We start from the raw sequence: 11,181 nt of genomic DNA on the forward strand, positions 1-11,181 counted from the left end.
TAGCAGCACGTTGATCTGTCAGTCGTGGCCTTTCATGCGAAGACTCTCCTCATGTGTTTGCAATTCGAATATAATGATCCATTTAAACGTAATGACCAAACGTATCTTTATAAAGGCTCACAATGCTTTTACAGATTAAATATAATGTGGATAACAATGAATTATATTTTCGTCAGGTTAGATACTGATTATTAATCATTTAAACCCTTTATCTAAACATCTCTACTTAACTGTCGGACTTGCATGTCCACCATGTTTGTAGTTTTATAACTTTTTATTAATGTTTGTAGTTCTAATTGAATCCTCGTTCAACGCGGGTTGGGTTGTGGGCAATATTATCCGTTAGGTTGCGGACTCATCTGCACTTGGGATTCTAACCGGAAAAAGTAGACCATCATCCGTGTATCTTTGGAGTAACATACTACGATTTGGGACGCACTAATTCTATAGCCTACTATTTAGGATGGATAGTACTGTTAGGGGGGTAACAGTTTAGGCCCCAAGGACCAGATGTTTGAATGAAGACTCGAAGTCAGAATTATAATAAATTGAAGAAAAGTTTTACTGAAGATAGTTTGCAGTTTCATCAGCAGAAGTTCAGCTTCAAGACTCACACAGGAGTTCGTGGGCCGTCCCGCTTACAGTTACAAAGATCACAGCAGTTATGCCCTACACACACACACACACACACACACACACACACAGCAGTTATACCCTTCACCAAGGTCTATAAGCTATGGCCTGGCTTCAGGTCGCAGTTTCTGATTGGCTAAGAAATTGATAAACATAGTAATTTTCCACACATATACAGATAGACGGAAGCATATCTCCATCGATTATACGGCTGACACTAGGACCCTGAAGTTAGGCACGTCGTGACCTTCCAGGTCGCAGATTTGGGTTGCTGGGCGCCAACATGTCCAGAACAACAACTCAGTCAGTCTCCCATAATGCCAGTGGTTCCTTAACCTGCAACCAAGAAGACTAACACACACACCGACACGCATCTTTTCCAAGGTTGGATTTGGCCAGGCTCTAACTATAAACAGGAGAGTCCTCTCAAAACATCAAGATAATGCGTTCTTTCTCTCATGGAGAGCTACACTTTAATCTAACTGAAGGTAAGGTTTTAACTGAGAAAGGTTCCCTTAAACTATAGTCGTCAGGGTACCCTAGAAAAACAGATGTCTATATTGACAACCTTTCTTCATTTCGGGAAGCCGGGCTAAATGAGCAAAGCACTGTTACTGCATTCCTGACATCAGCTTCAGTCACCTCTCAGATATTTAATACAGACATTAGAGAATACATGAAAAGAACATTTCAGTGATCATACTGGTAACTTCTATAACAAAGTTAAATCTCACAAGCCTAGTGTCACCATGATGTCATGTTTTGTCTGCACCTGTTCTCGTTATTCCCCGATTAGTTTACCTTCCTCCACCTGTGCCTGTTTAGCTCCCTCTTCACTCTGTGTATTTATACTCCCGTTCTGGTCATCCTTTGTCAGTAATTGAATGTGGTCACGCTGTATGTGTTATGCACCAGGGGCCTGTTTCAATAAGGAGGTTCAACCAACTCTGAGTTAAAACTTGAACTCTGAGTTGATTTACCCTGAGATGGAAAACTCGGAGTTTTCGGTTTCAGAACAGGTGAATTGAGTTAGTTCAGTCAACTCTGAGTAGGTTGACTCTAAGACTCTCAGAGAGAGGTGGAATACGATACCAGCCTGGGTGTCCTTGGGTCGGTGACGCCATTCCTCCCAGCGTCCTGAAGCACCCAGTCTTCCTGGCATGCCACACCCCCTGGCATTTCCTCCTGTCCAGCTTGAGGGTTTCTTTCGGTGATGATGAACGGTGATGAGGTTGATGGTGAGGTGGTTTCTTGCCAGGGTTGAAGACAGCACACTCCTTTGTTTCCACACCACATGACTTGCAGTACTTGATGAACCTCCATGTGTCACTGCGGATTGCGGGCCACCAGGCAACTTCCAGGATCAGCAGGAGGGTCTTCAGCCGCCCATGATGTCTCTCTACTGTCCTCTGATGGAAGTGCTGTAGTGTCTGCTGGATCAGGGCCTTGGGAACGACGAGCTGGATTTTCATGTTGTCGTCCCCCTTCTGGATCCGCCGATACATCAAGCCCTGGTGTTCCCGCAGTTCGACACGGTTGGTTGGTTGGTTGAGTGGTGGGAGAGATGGTAAGTCCCTGGAGAGTGTCGTCATCACCCTGTGCACTGGCGAGTTGCTCTCTGGAGAAGGGAAGGATGGAGATTATGAGGTCCAAGTTTGGCCCAGCTAATATTGTGGCACAGAATTCTCCATCAGTTGCTCTGTTGATGGGTCGTGAAGTGGTTGAGGCGGGGGGATTGTTGGCCGGAGGAAAGCCAGGGGTTGACGTGGGAGAAACCGGGCTGGTCGTCGCAGTGGGAGAGCAGATAGTGGCTTCTGGATCCTTCCTTTGCTCCAGTTGTTTTGCCCATTTCTTGTCTCTCCTCTTGAAACACTCGATGACCTCTCTCTCCAGTGTTCCCACGGCATCCTTTATAGATTCCTCCATTTTATCCAATTTTAAATCCACAGCCTCTCTATAATATACTTCGTGATTAAGATTACTTTCAACAGAGTCTTTAAAATTCTTCTCCAATTTTAAAACAATGTTTTTAAGAGCAATCACCTCAGCACGAAGCTGTACACACTCACAATGATGTAAAAACTGTTCATCATTAAAACCAGCTGATGTATTAAAAGAAGCAGCACTATCTTGACTAGTCGTCATCTTAAAACACTCTTCTCAACACAGCATTAAAAATCTTTAAACGTCCCCGTACGGGCCACCATGTGTAACAATCGGCCAATTGGTAGCGTTACAAGAATAAAATTGGGGTCAGATTAAACTGTGTGAGTATTTTTTAAGTGTTTTAAAAGATGAGACGACAACAGAAATAAAGTGAATAAATGAAGTGTATTTACAATTTCTACAAGGAACTTAAAACAACACAATACAACAAAGAAGCCCTAGGCTGTTAAAAGCATAGAGTCCATTGGTTCCATACCATAAAACAGTCCTTAAGAGTCCTTGCGTGCTGTAAGTCCCAATGTGTAAGTGTCCACCGGTGTATATACAATCCAACTGTAGTGATAATCCAATGAAAGTGATGGGGTTTGCTGGAATGGTAAGTCCTTAAAAGCAACTCCTCGATCCAGCTTTGGTCCTATTGACATATGGACGTAGTGTCCGTGACGTCACCTGTAGGTTTCTGAAGAGCATTTTTGAAGCCTAAAGTGGGCGGAGCCGGCCGTCGCCATCTTGGCCTTGCGTCACTCCCGGATTACAGAAAATGGCCAAAGAGGCGGGGTGTGAGTGGAGCTGTGATCGAGTTAGCTCAGGCTGGGGAGGTAATGCTATAACGTTATGCTACTGACAAGTCTGCGACTGCACAGGGCCTCGCGCTAAAGTGACAGTTGATGATGTAAAGCCAATTAAAAGTTCCTGTTTTTGCCCTTCGAAATATTATAATAGTTAAAAAACATGGCTACAAGTTAGACTGTGTATCGTGATTCTGTACTATTCTGCTAGTTGAAAATGTATTATGCAGTAACTTAATATTACTCTGAGAGAGTGTGTGTGACAGTGATTTATGTGCATAAAGTTACATGTCAGTCACTCTTTTTTTATAGTCTATGGTCCGTCAGCGCGGCATCGCTCGTCAAGTTTGTAGAGAGCTTATTCAGTCCATTTTAAATTCTAATTTTGGCCGCCTCTCAGATGGGTTAAACCATAGATATATTGCCTATGAAGTTCAAGTAAATGCGCTAGAAAATCTGCACTCATTCAAGGATGTGCATTTATAGCATGGACGGAGAAAGCGCCGACACCTGCAGGATTTCACCTGACGGTAACTTACATAAGCATATTATAATCTATCTGTTCCGTGAGAGCAGAACGAACGAGCCTTTATTGACGTTTTTAAATCTGAAAACTCCAAAAAGCAACGAAATTGTCAGACATCCATTAGTGCATGTTCACAGAGGAAAACAACTGAAATGCAGCGCTGGTTGTTCTCTCGAACGATACTCGACGACAACGACGGAATCCTAAGCCGTGGGCGAAGTAATGGGTGTATTAAATTGTATGAAATAATCCCGAATAAAAGCACAAAACACTGCAGAGATGGCAAGTTCAGCAGCAACATTTGCTGAGGTGAAGTGACGCGGCTAACAGCAGACAAACGGCTAGCATTGACATCAGCGGCAATCCACCTGTCACTCAAGTGGCCACACCCTTAATTATGCAGAACTTTAAATATTAATCAACTAAACGGATGAGTTATAAAAAAATTCACCCCCCTCACAGTTGTTATGAAGGGCAAAATTAGCTGTATAGACCAAAGCCACACAAAGAACCAGGCTGTAAACATGTTTTTTTCTGCTGTAAAGTTGGTAATTTTAACATGGGGGAGATTCAGATTTGACTCACTTGTGCAGCCAGCCTCAAGCGGCCAGTCGATGAATTGCAGTTTAACTCACTTCCGTGCTGGTTTCAAAAGAGAGACGTGGAGGTTGCCGCTTGATTAATACCTGACAATGGACACCTCGAAGGGCATTAACCCTTACATAACAGACCGCATTCTACATTGGAATTCAACCAAGCCATGTAATAAGCTTATACATATATAAGTTATAATATCAGAGGTGAAAGCTGGCAGAACGGCAAGTTATTGAACTAATACTCATTTTCATGGTATCCCACAGGCAAAAAAAAAGAAAAAAAAAGAATGTGGCAGCAACTAAAATTAACAATAAAACCATAATTCAATCAGTTAAATCGTTAAACATAAAACGTTCATGGCTGTAGGCTACATGACTTTACAAACATTTGACATATTAATATAATTCAGTGTCTATTTCAATGTGCCACACATGTTTCCATGTTGTATAATGCTCTTTTCACATTATTAAATGTTCTCTAATCCAACCTGTTACATTTTTTAATAAGGCTAATGAAATTAACATGCGAGTTCTCCTCCGCCAACAGCAAGAAGGCAGAGGACCTGCACCACCACTGATAGATGAAGCGGATATACACAATATTGGAAGAATAGTAAAATCCAACAGGAAAAATAATTTCTATTGCTTTTATATTTGTAGGAAATAAAAATGACCAAATAAATTGTGAATAATTAGTGTTTATTTAACAGCTGTGGTGGTTACGGCATATATCTACCCTTCCATCTGGCATCCTCCCATTCCATACAGTAATCTGCTTCATTTTCGGAAGGTGCAATGATGGGAATATGTGTGTCATCAATGCATCCAACCACACTGGAAATCCTAAAGAAAATTCTAATTATTCAGTTACTTTTAGCAAGATGTTATCAAGTGAACGTCATTTAAACCGATTTGTCCACCACTGACCATCCTGTGAATCTCTTCTTTGATGGATCTCACGGGTTTGTGTCCAGGAAACAACACAAAAACTCCCAGAAGGAGCGTGAGAGCGAGGCACACTTTCCTTCCCGCTCTGATACAGTGGCCTTACTAATGTGCTCTGCATCTCCGATGTAAAATAGAAAAATGTGCAGTGAATGAATGAACTGCACTGCACTGTTGTTTCCAGTCAAAATATCAAAACATTCTTAATCAAGATGCATTTACTACATAAGAAAAACTCATTCTTTATTGAATTGATGTATAAAATCAATATATTTTATTTTTAGTTTGGAAGGGGTGGATTTATAATCCCTCTTCTTGTATTATATAGGCCTAGTAATGAATTGGAAATAAGACTTATATTTTTTAGAAAGAGGATTGTCAGTTTGAACTTTATTCTTATTCATTTTACTCTGCTCTTCTCATGATTGCTGTATGAGACATGTAAGACAAATGTGTCTAAGGTCGTCAACAACGCATTACATGTATCCACTAACACACAAATGCACACTCAGTATGTGTAATTCTCTTTAGGATTAATAGCACAATTAGTCTATAATGTGAATAAACTGACTGTGAATCATGTGAGGAGGTTTGTATCAGTGATCTGTGTGGATGTAGTTCATGTTGTTTCAGTGAAGTCCTGACAAAAACACAGCACTGAAGTAAAAAGATATATGTTTTATCTAATTCTGTTTGCAGGGGTTGTTTATTATTTTTATAGGAAACAAAGGAAACGAAAACAAAGGAAGTCTCCCGGAGAGTTCAACAGCGTCCCAGATGAGAGGAAGAGTCCTTCCGGAAATTATATGACTCAACTGTGACACTTAAGGCCAATTTATACTTCTGTGTCGAACTCATGCCGTAGCTACGTCGTAGGCTGTTGCAATGCAACGCACAAGTGTTTGATGCTAGTTTCAACCTGACACCGTTATCATTTTCACACCCTGCGCCATGTTTTTTAAAGAGCAAATGCATTTGCGCCCATTTGCGCGCTCATGTACGGTGGCCGAGAGAGCTCAACGTGCTGCAACTGAAGAAACATCTTCATCAGTTTCACTGAAATAGACTGAGCCATTGACCAATCCAAACCTGGTCTAAAGTCAATGGCGCAGTATTTGTTTTATTTAAAGAGTGCATTAGTAATGTGCGCCTATAGGCGGGTCCACAACTCTGCTTATTACATACACACTCTGCTTATTACACACACAGGGACGCAGCAGCACACAAACATGCCAAATATTACAAATAAAAGGATTAAAGTGTAAAAGATTATTATTGTGTTCATAACGATATGGTGGAATTCGGCTTGTCCTGTAGATGGTCTGCTTGCGCACTTTAAAGGGGCATTCCACCCATAGGAACATTGTTTTTTATTGAAAGTGGGTCATATATGTAGTCGAAATGTAAAATAAATTTTGAATTTGGTGCCTTCGTGACCGAGGAAAGACAAAAAATAACTTCAGGATGCATTTGTATGAAAGACAACAACTCCCACAATGCACCACATTGCACAGCTCCGCAAGCCACTCCCACTAATCCAGAACAGAGCATATCTGCCTATAAGAGAAATCACTCTTCCGTCTACAAGGCTAGCTACCACCAGAGCTTGAAATTCATTTCACACAAAATGTCTAGTTAGTTGGCGAACTCATTAGTGCATTACTCCTCGTTTGTATTTCTTTCGAAAAGGTGAATTATTGCATGGTACCTGGATGTTCAGTCAGAACATGCGGTGCGAAACTAGGATAGTTCACAACACAAACGTCCGTGTCCTCATCTGATTCAGAGATTTCGTCCAGGAGAAATTGTCATCGTTGAAATTCTTTGCCGCAGACGGACTCTATCTCTGTGTTCGTAGTTGCATAGTGAGATCACCGGCGCCACCAGTCCGCCCTAACTCGAGCCAGTCTGGGCTCCTCGTCCGCGGCAGGCAGGTCTTCTGCCTCGGCTGCTCTTCGCTATAATGCGGCTTGTAAAGGTAGCCACAAACACCTGATTCAAGCATCAGACTTCCGAAATCCTCTTCTTCTATATCATATTGAGTACTCTCCTCCGCTATTGTCATAACTTTACATCTGTCTCCACAGCGCCTGTTAGCTTAGCTTCAAACAAGATGGAGGATATTGCTTTCAGTTTCAGAGAGTAAAGTCCCACCCACTGATCTGTAATAGGTCTGTAGCGTGAGCGGGTCCCGCCCCCTGGGAAAGATGAGGAACGAGTGTCTGTAGTCTCAACAGAAATCCCCCCCTCTTACTCTTCCTCCGACAATGACGCAAAATGACGATTTTTGCGTCATTGTGGGAGGAAGTGTAAGAGGTAAATAACGGATTTCTCCCGTCTCAGGGGAAAGTGAGAGAGTGTTGCACGACCATTCAATAGTATGACTGGGTTTCTAACAATGCAAAGCTTAGTGCAAATGGGTGAAGTGTCCCTTTAACCTCACACACACACCCACAAACACACACACACATGCACATACACTGCTTTGACGCATGAGCAGATCCGTTACCTCGCTAGAGAAGCGTTCAGTTTTTCCGCTTGCAAATTCCTCCATGTAAATAGCAATCCGCCATGGCGCGAGCACAACTGGCTTTTAAAGGGAATGGGAGATGAGACTCTGATTGGTTTATTTCACGTAAAGCCAAAACACACCCATTACTCATTAAGAGAATAGGAACGACCCTTTAAGACCATGCGCCGGGAGCACTGACCATTTTTTCCGCTGTTAAACAAAAGTGGATTTGGACACACCATGACACATGTTTTAACCACTCTATATATTATGATGATTTTATGAGTTTTAATAGGTTTACATGTTGTCTTAGTCATTTTAGACCATTTTATTCCTCTTATCTGTTTTAATGTGTGTATGTCTTTAATCCATACTGGGTCTGCCTGTCATGTGACTGATCACATGACAGGAAACAGGAAATAGCCAGCATAAAGTAAGCAGCACGGCAAACAAACAGGGTCTGTAAAGGCCGATATTAATATCCAGGGGCCCGTTCTTCTTGCGTTGCTTAAAACATCCGAGATCAAATGACACATCCAAGATGATATCATCGTGCTAATCATGATCTGGCTAATTGGGTTCTTCGAACACACTTGCCGGATATGATTAGTATAGCTGGATTGAGTTATCTGAGATAATTGCGCGTTCATGCGCTGGTTTAAAAGGGGATATGTATCGATAGTAGAAACATTGATCAGCAACGCTGCTATTGGCTGCTCACCATGGCCAAAGAGCGGGCTCAGTTTTTCTCTACAGCAGAGCAAGAGTTATTGCTTGAAGGTTATGCAGAATATGAAACCTTAATTAAAACACCAGGGAACACCTCAAAGTGTGCAAAAGCCAGGAGAGAGGGCTGGCAAAAAGTAGCAGACAAATTAAATGTGTAAGTGCTCACCATGTTATGGTCTATCACTTATTACAGTATATATTCTTGTATTTTAATAATTCCATAATTGCTTAATGTCAGAGCCACCTCAGGACCCACTAGAACATGGGAACAAGTAAAAGTGAAGTACAAGAATATTCTTCAAAATGGTAATCTTTTCTACTTCTACTGTTCTTTGTCTCTTTTACAAAAGAAAAACACCGTTAAATGATGTGTTTGTCTGTTTATAACAGCAACCAAGAAAAAGGCTGAGCTGAAAGAAACAGGTGGTGGTCCTGCACCCCCACATTACACCCCGGCAGAAGAGCTGGCCCTGGGGTTAAATGTGAACCGACCCACTGTGGAGGACATCCCTGGGTTCAGCTCTTCCTCAGACCTACAGCCAGGGACCAGTAGCAGCAACTCCTTCATTACTGGTAAATGAGCTTTAAATTATCTTGCTACACTGTAAAATATTTTTTTTGCATGCATTAAATTAAGTAGGCCTATAATCCAAATGGCTGGTACAGTAATTTCAACTGTTAAATATTGAGTAGTGATCAATTGCTTTGACTTGTGAAGGTGAAAACTGCTGAACTTAATGTAAGAATATTTTGCCATGAGTTATTGATCACATTTGTTCATATAGTGTAGTTCATTGTAATGCCATTGTGTTTCCTCTTTTGTGCAGTTTTACACAATACACCAACACTTTTACCTGTTCCCAAGGAAGTGGTGGCTGAAATATGTGTAGTAAGTGGACTTTTTCTAACTTTACATCAAAAGGGAAGAAAGTGCAACACGTTGTAATGCCCATTTGTTTCCATTGCACAGGACAGTGAAGAAACCCTCTCAGATGACTGTCCTTTGGAGGAAGTACTTGTAAGTGCATAAATAACTTTACTTAATTTATAGTTGTGTACATATTATTTCTGACTGCAATATGAGTTGCAGGAAGAAAGGCCTACAGAAAGGCCTACTGCACAAAGTGATACAGAGGTGGGCAGTGTAGTAGGCTACTTTTACTTTTTATTTTTGTTGCATGAGGCTTGTGTTGACAGGTCTTTTTTTTTATTTTTTATTCTTTTTATCCAAACATGGCACAGGGTGATATCCGTACCCTATACAAACGGAATCTACAACAGAAAATGGAGTATTTTGACCTGAAAAAAAAAAAAAATTAAGGGGAGAAATAGAACTTGACACCTTAAAGAAGAAAAAACTGGCACTAGAGATTGAGTTGCTTCAAAAGGAACTTCAGAGTAAGTGCTAAAACACTATTTCACACAGAGTACTATTGCTGACCTTGGATAACAATATATCTTATTGCAGGCAAAAGATGACCATTACTGGCTTTTCTTGACAAAGAATAATTGAAATAAAACTCAAGGAACTAAGCATGTTGTCTTGTCTTCTATTCATTTAATGAAGGTTTTTGTTTGTAAAAAAAAAAAAAATCAAAAACGGTGCTCCACAATTCTGTCCCATGCAGCTCTGCCATTAGGTTGGTCCAAGGTCATCATCAGGCTGCACCCCCACCACAGGGGTCCTCTCGTTTCTGATGGTGGCAATATTGTGGAGTATGGCACATGCAACAATAATGTCACAGGCCCTGTCAGCAGAGGCGGCGTCAGCCGATTTTGCCGGGGCTTCAGCCCCGAATGTTTTGAGTGTAGCCCCTAATGTATTTTGAAAAGTTGACTGACAAATATGAAACCGGACAATAGTAAACCCCCGAAATCATATGTTGCCTAATTTCATTGTGCAATGGCTTTGCTGCTGTCTCTGACTGGTGATTGTTGAAATCTGTCTCTCACAGAGACGCACCACGTGAGCGATTTAGCTATCCAAGTTCATCTCCAGGATTTGCGCACAACAGCAAACAATCTCACAGCAATTTAAAAAAATAACGCAGTCAGCACCGCCGCACAGTCTTCTGTCAGTCAGACCAGATGTTGTCAGGCTATATGTCAGTAAAACTCAGAAAAACTAACTTACTGTCCTGTCAGCCGTTTGCTCGCGGCGCGCACTCTTCAATCACGCGCAAATGCGGCGCACCATGTATCACGCAAAATAAACTACTAGCATGTAACGTCGTGTTCTGTCGTCAATTAAGTAGGCTATTGAAATAACCAAAAGGGAGATTAAAGCTGCGTCAAAACTCTATGTCAGGGCTTTTGTATTCCTTTGTAGGCTACATAAATGTTACACATTTTGGCGTAGCCCTACTCATTTTTCATTATTAATATTCTAACATTTTATCAATATTGCAAAGTCATCAAAACTGACTAAATATTTTGTGACCAAAAATTTGAAAAATAGGCCTACATCTAGCCTAAATGATCGTTCATGACATTCTTTTAACTATA

General features: G+C 41.3%; 1 long non-coding RNA gene across 1 annotated transcript; it reads left to right on the top strand.

The window, feature by feature from the left end:
* Positions 1-8,914: 8,914 nt before the first annotated feature.
* Positions 8,915-10,180, top strand: LOC311088295. Its single transcript, XR_014607480.1, has 4 exons — positions 8,915-8,982; positions 9,067-9,249; positions 9,504-9,565; positions 9,647-10,180. It is a non-coding gene; the product is annotated as an uncharacterized lncRNA (long non-coding RNA).
* The last annotated feature ends 1,001 nt before the right edge of the window (positions 10,181-11,181 follow it).

Source organism: Abramis brama (genome assembly GCF_963993115.1).
Source record: "Abramis brama genome assembly, chromosome: 8".
In the NCBI taxonomy this organism is placed as follows: domain Eukaryota; kingdom Metazoa; phylum Chordata; class Actinopteri; order Cypriniformes; family Leuciscidae; genus Abramis; species Abramis brama.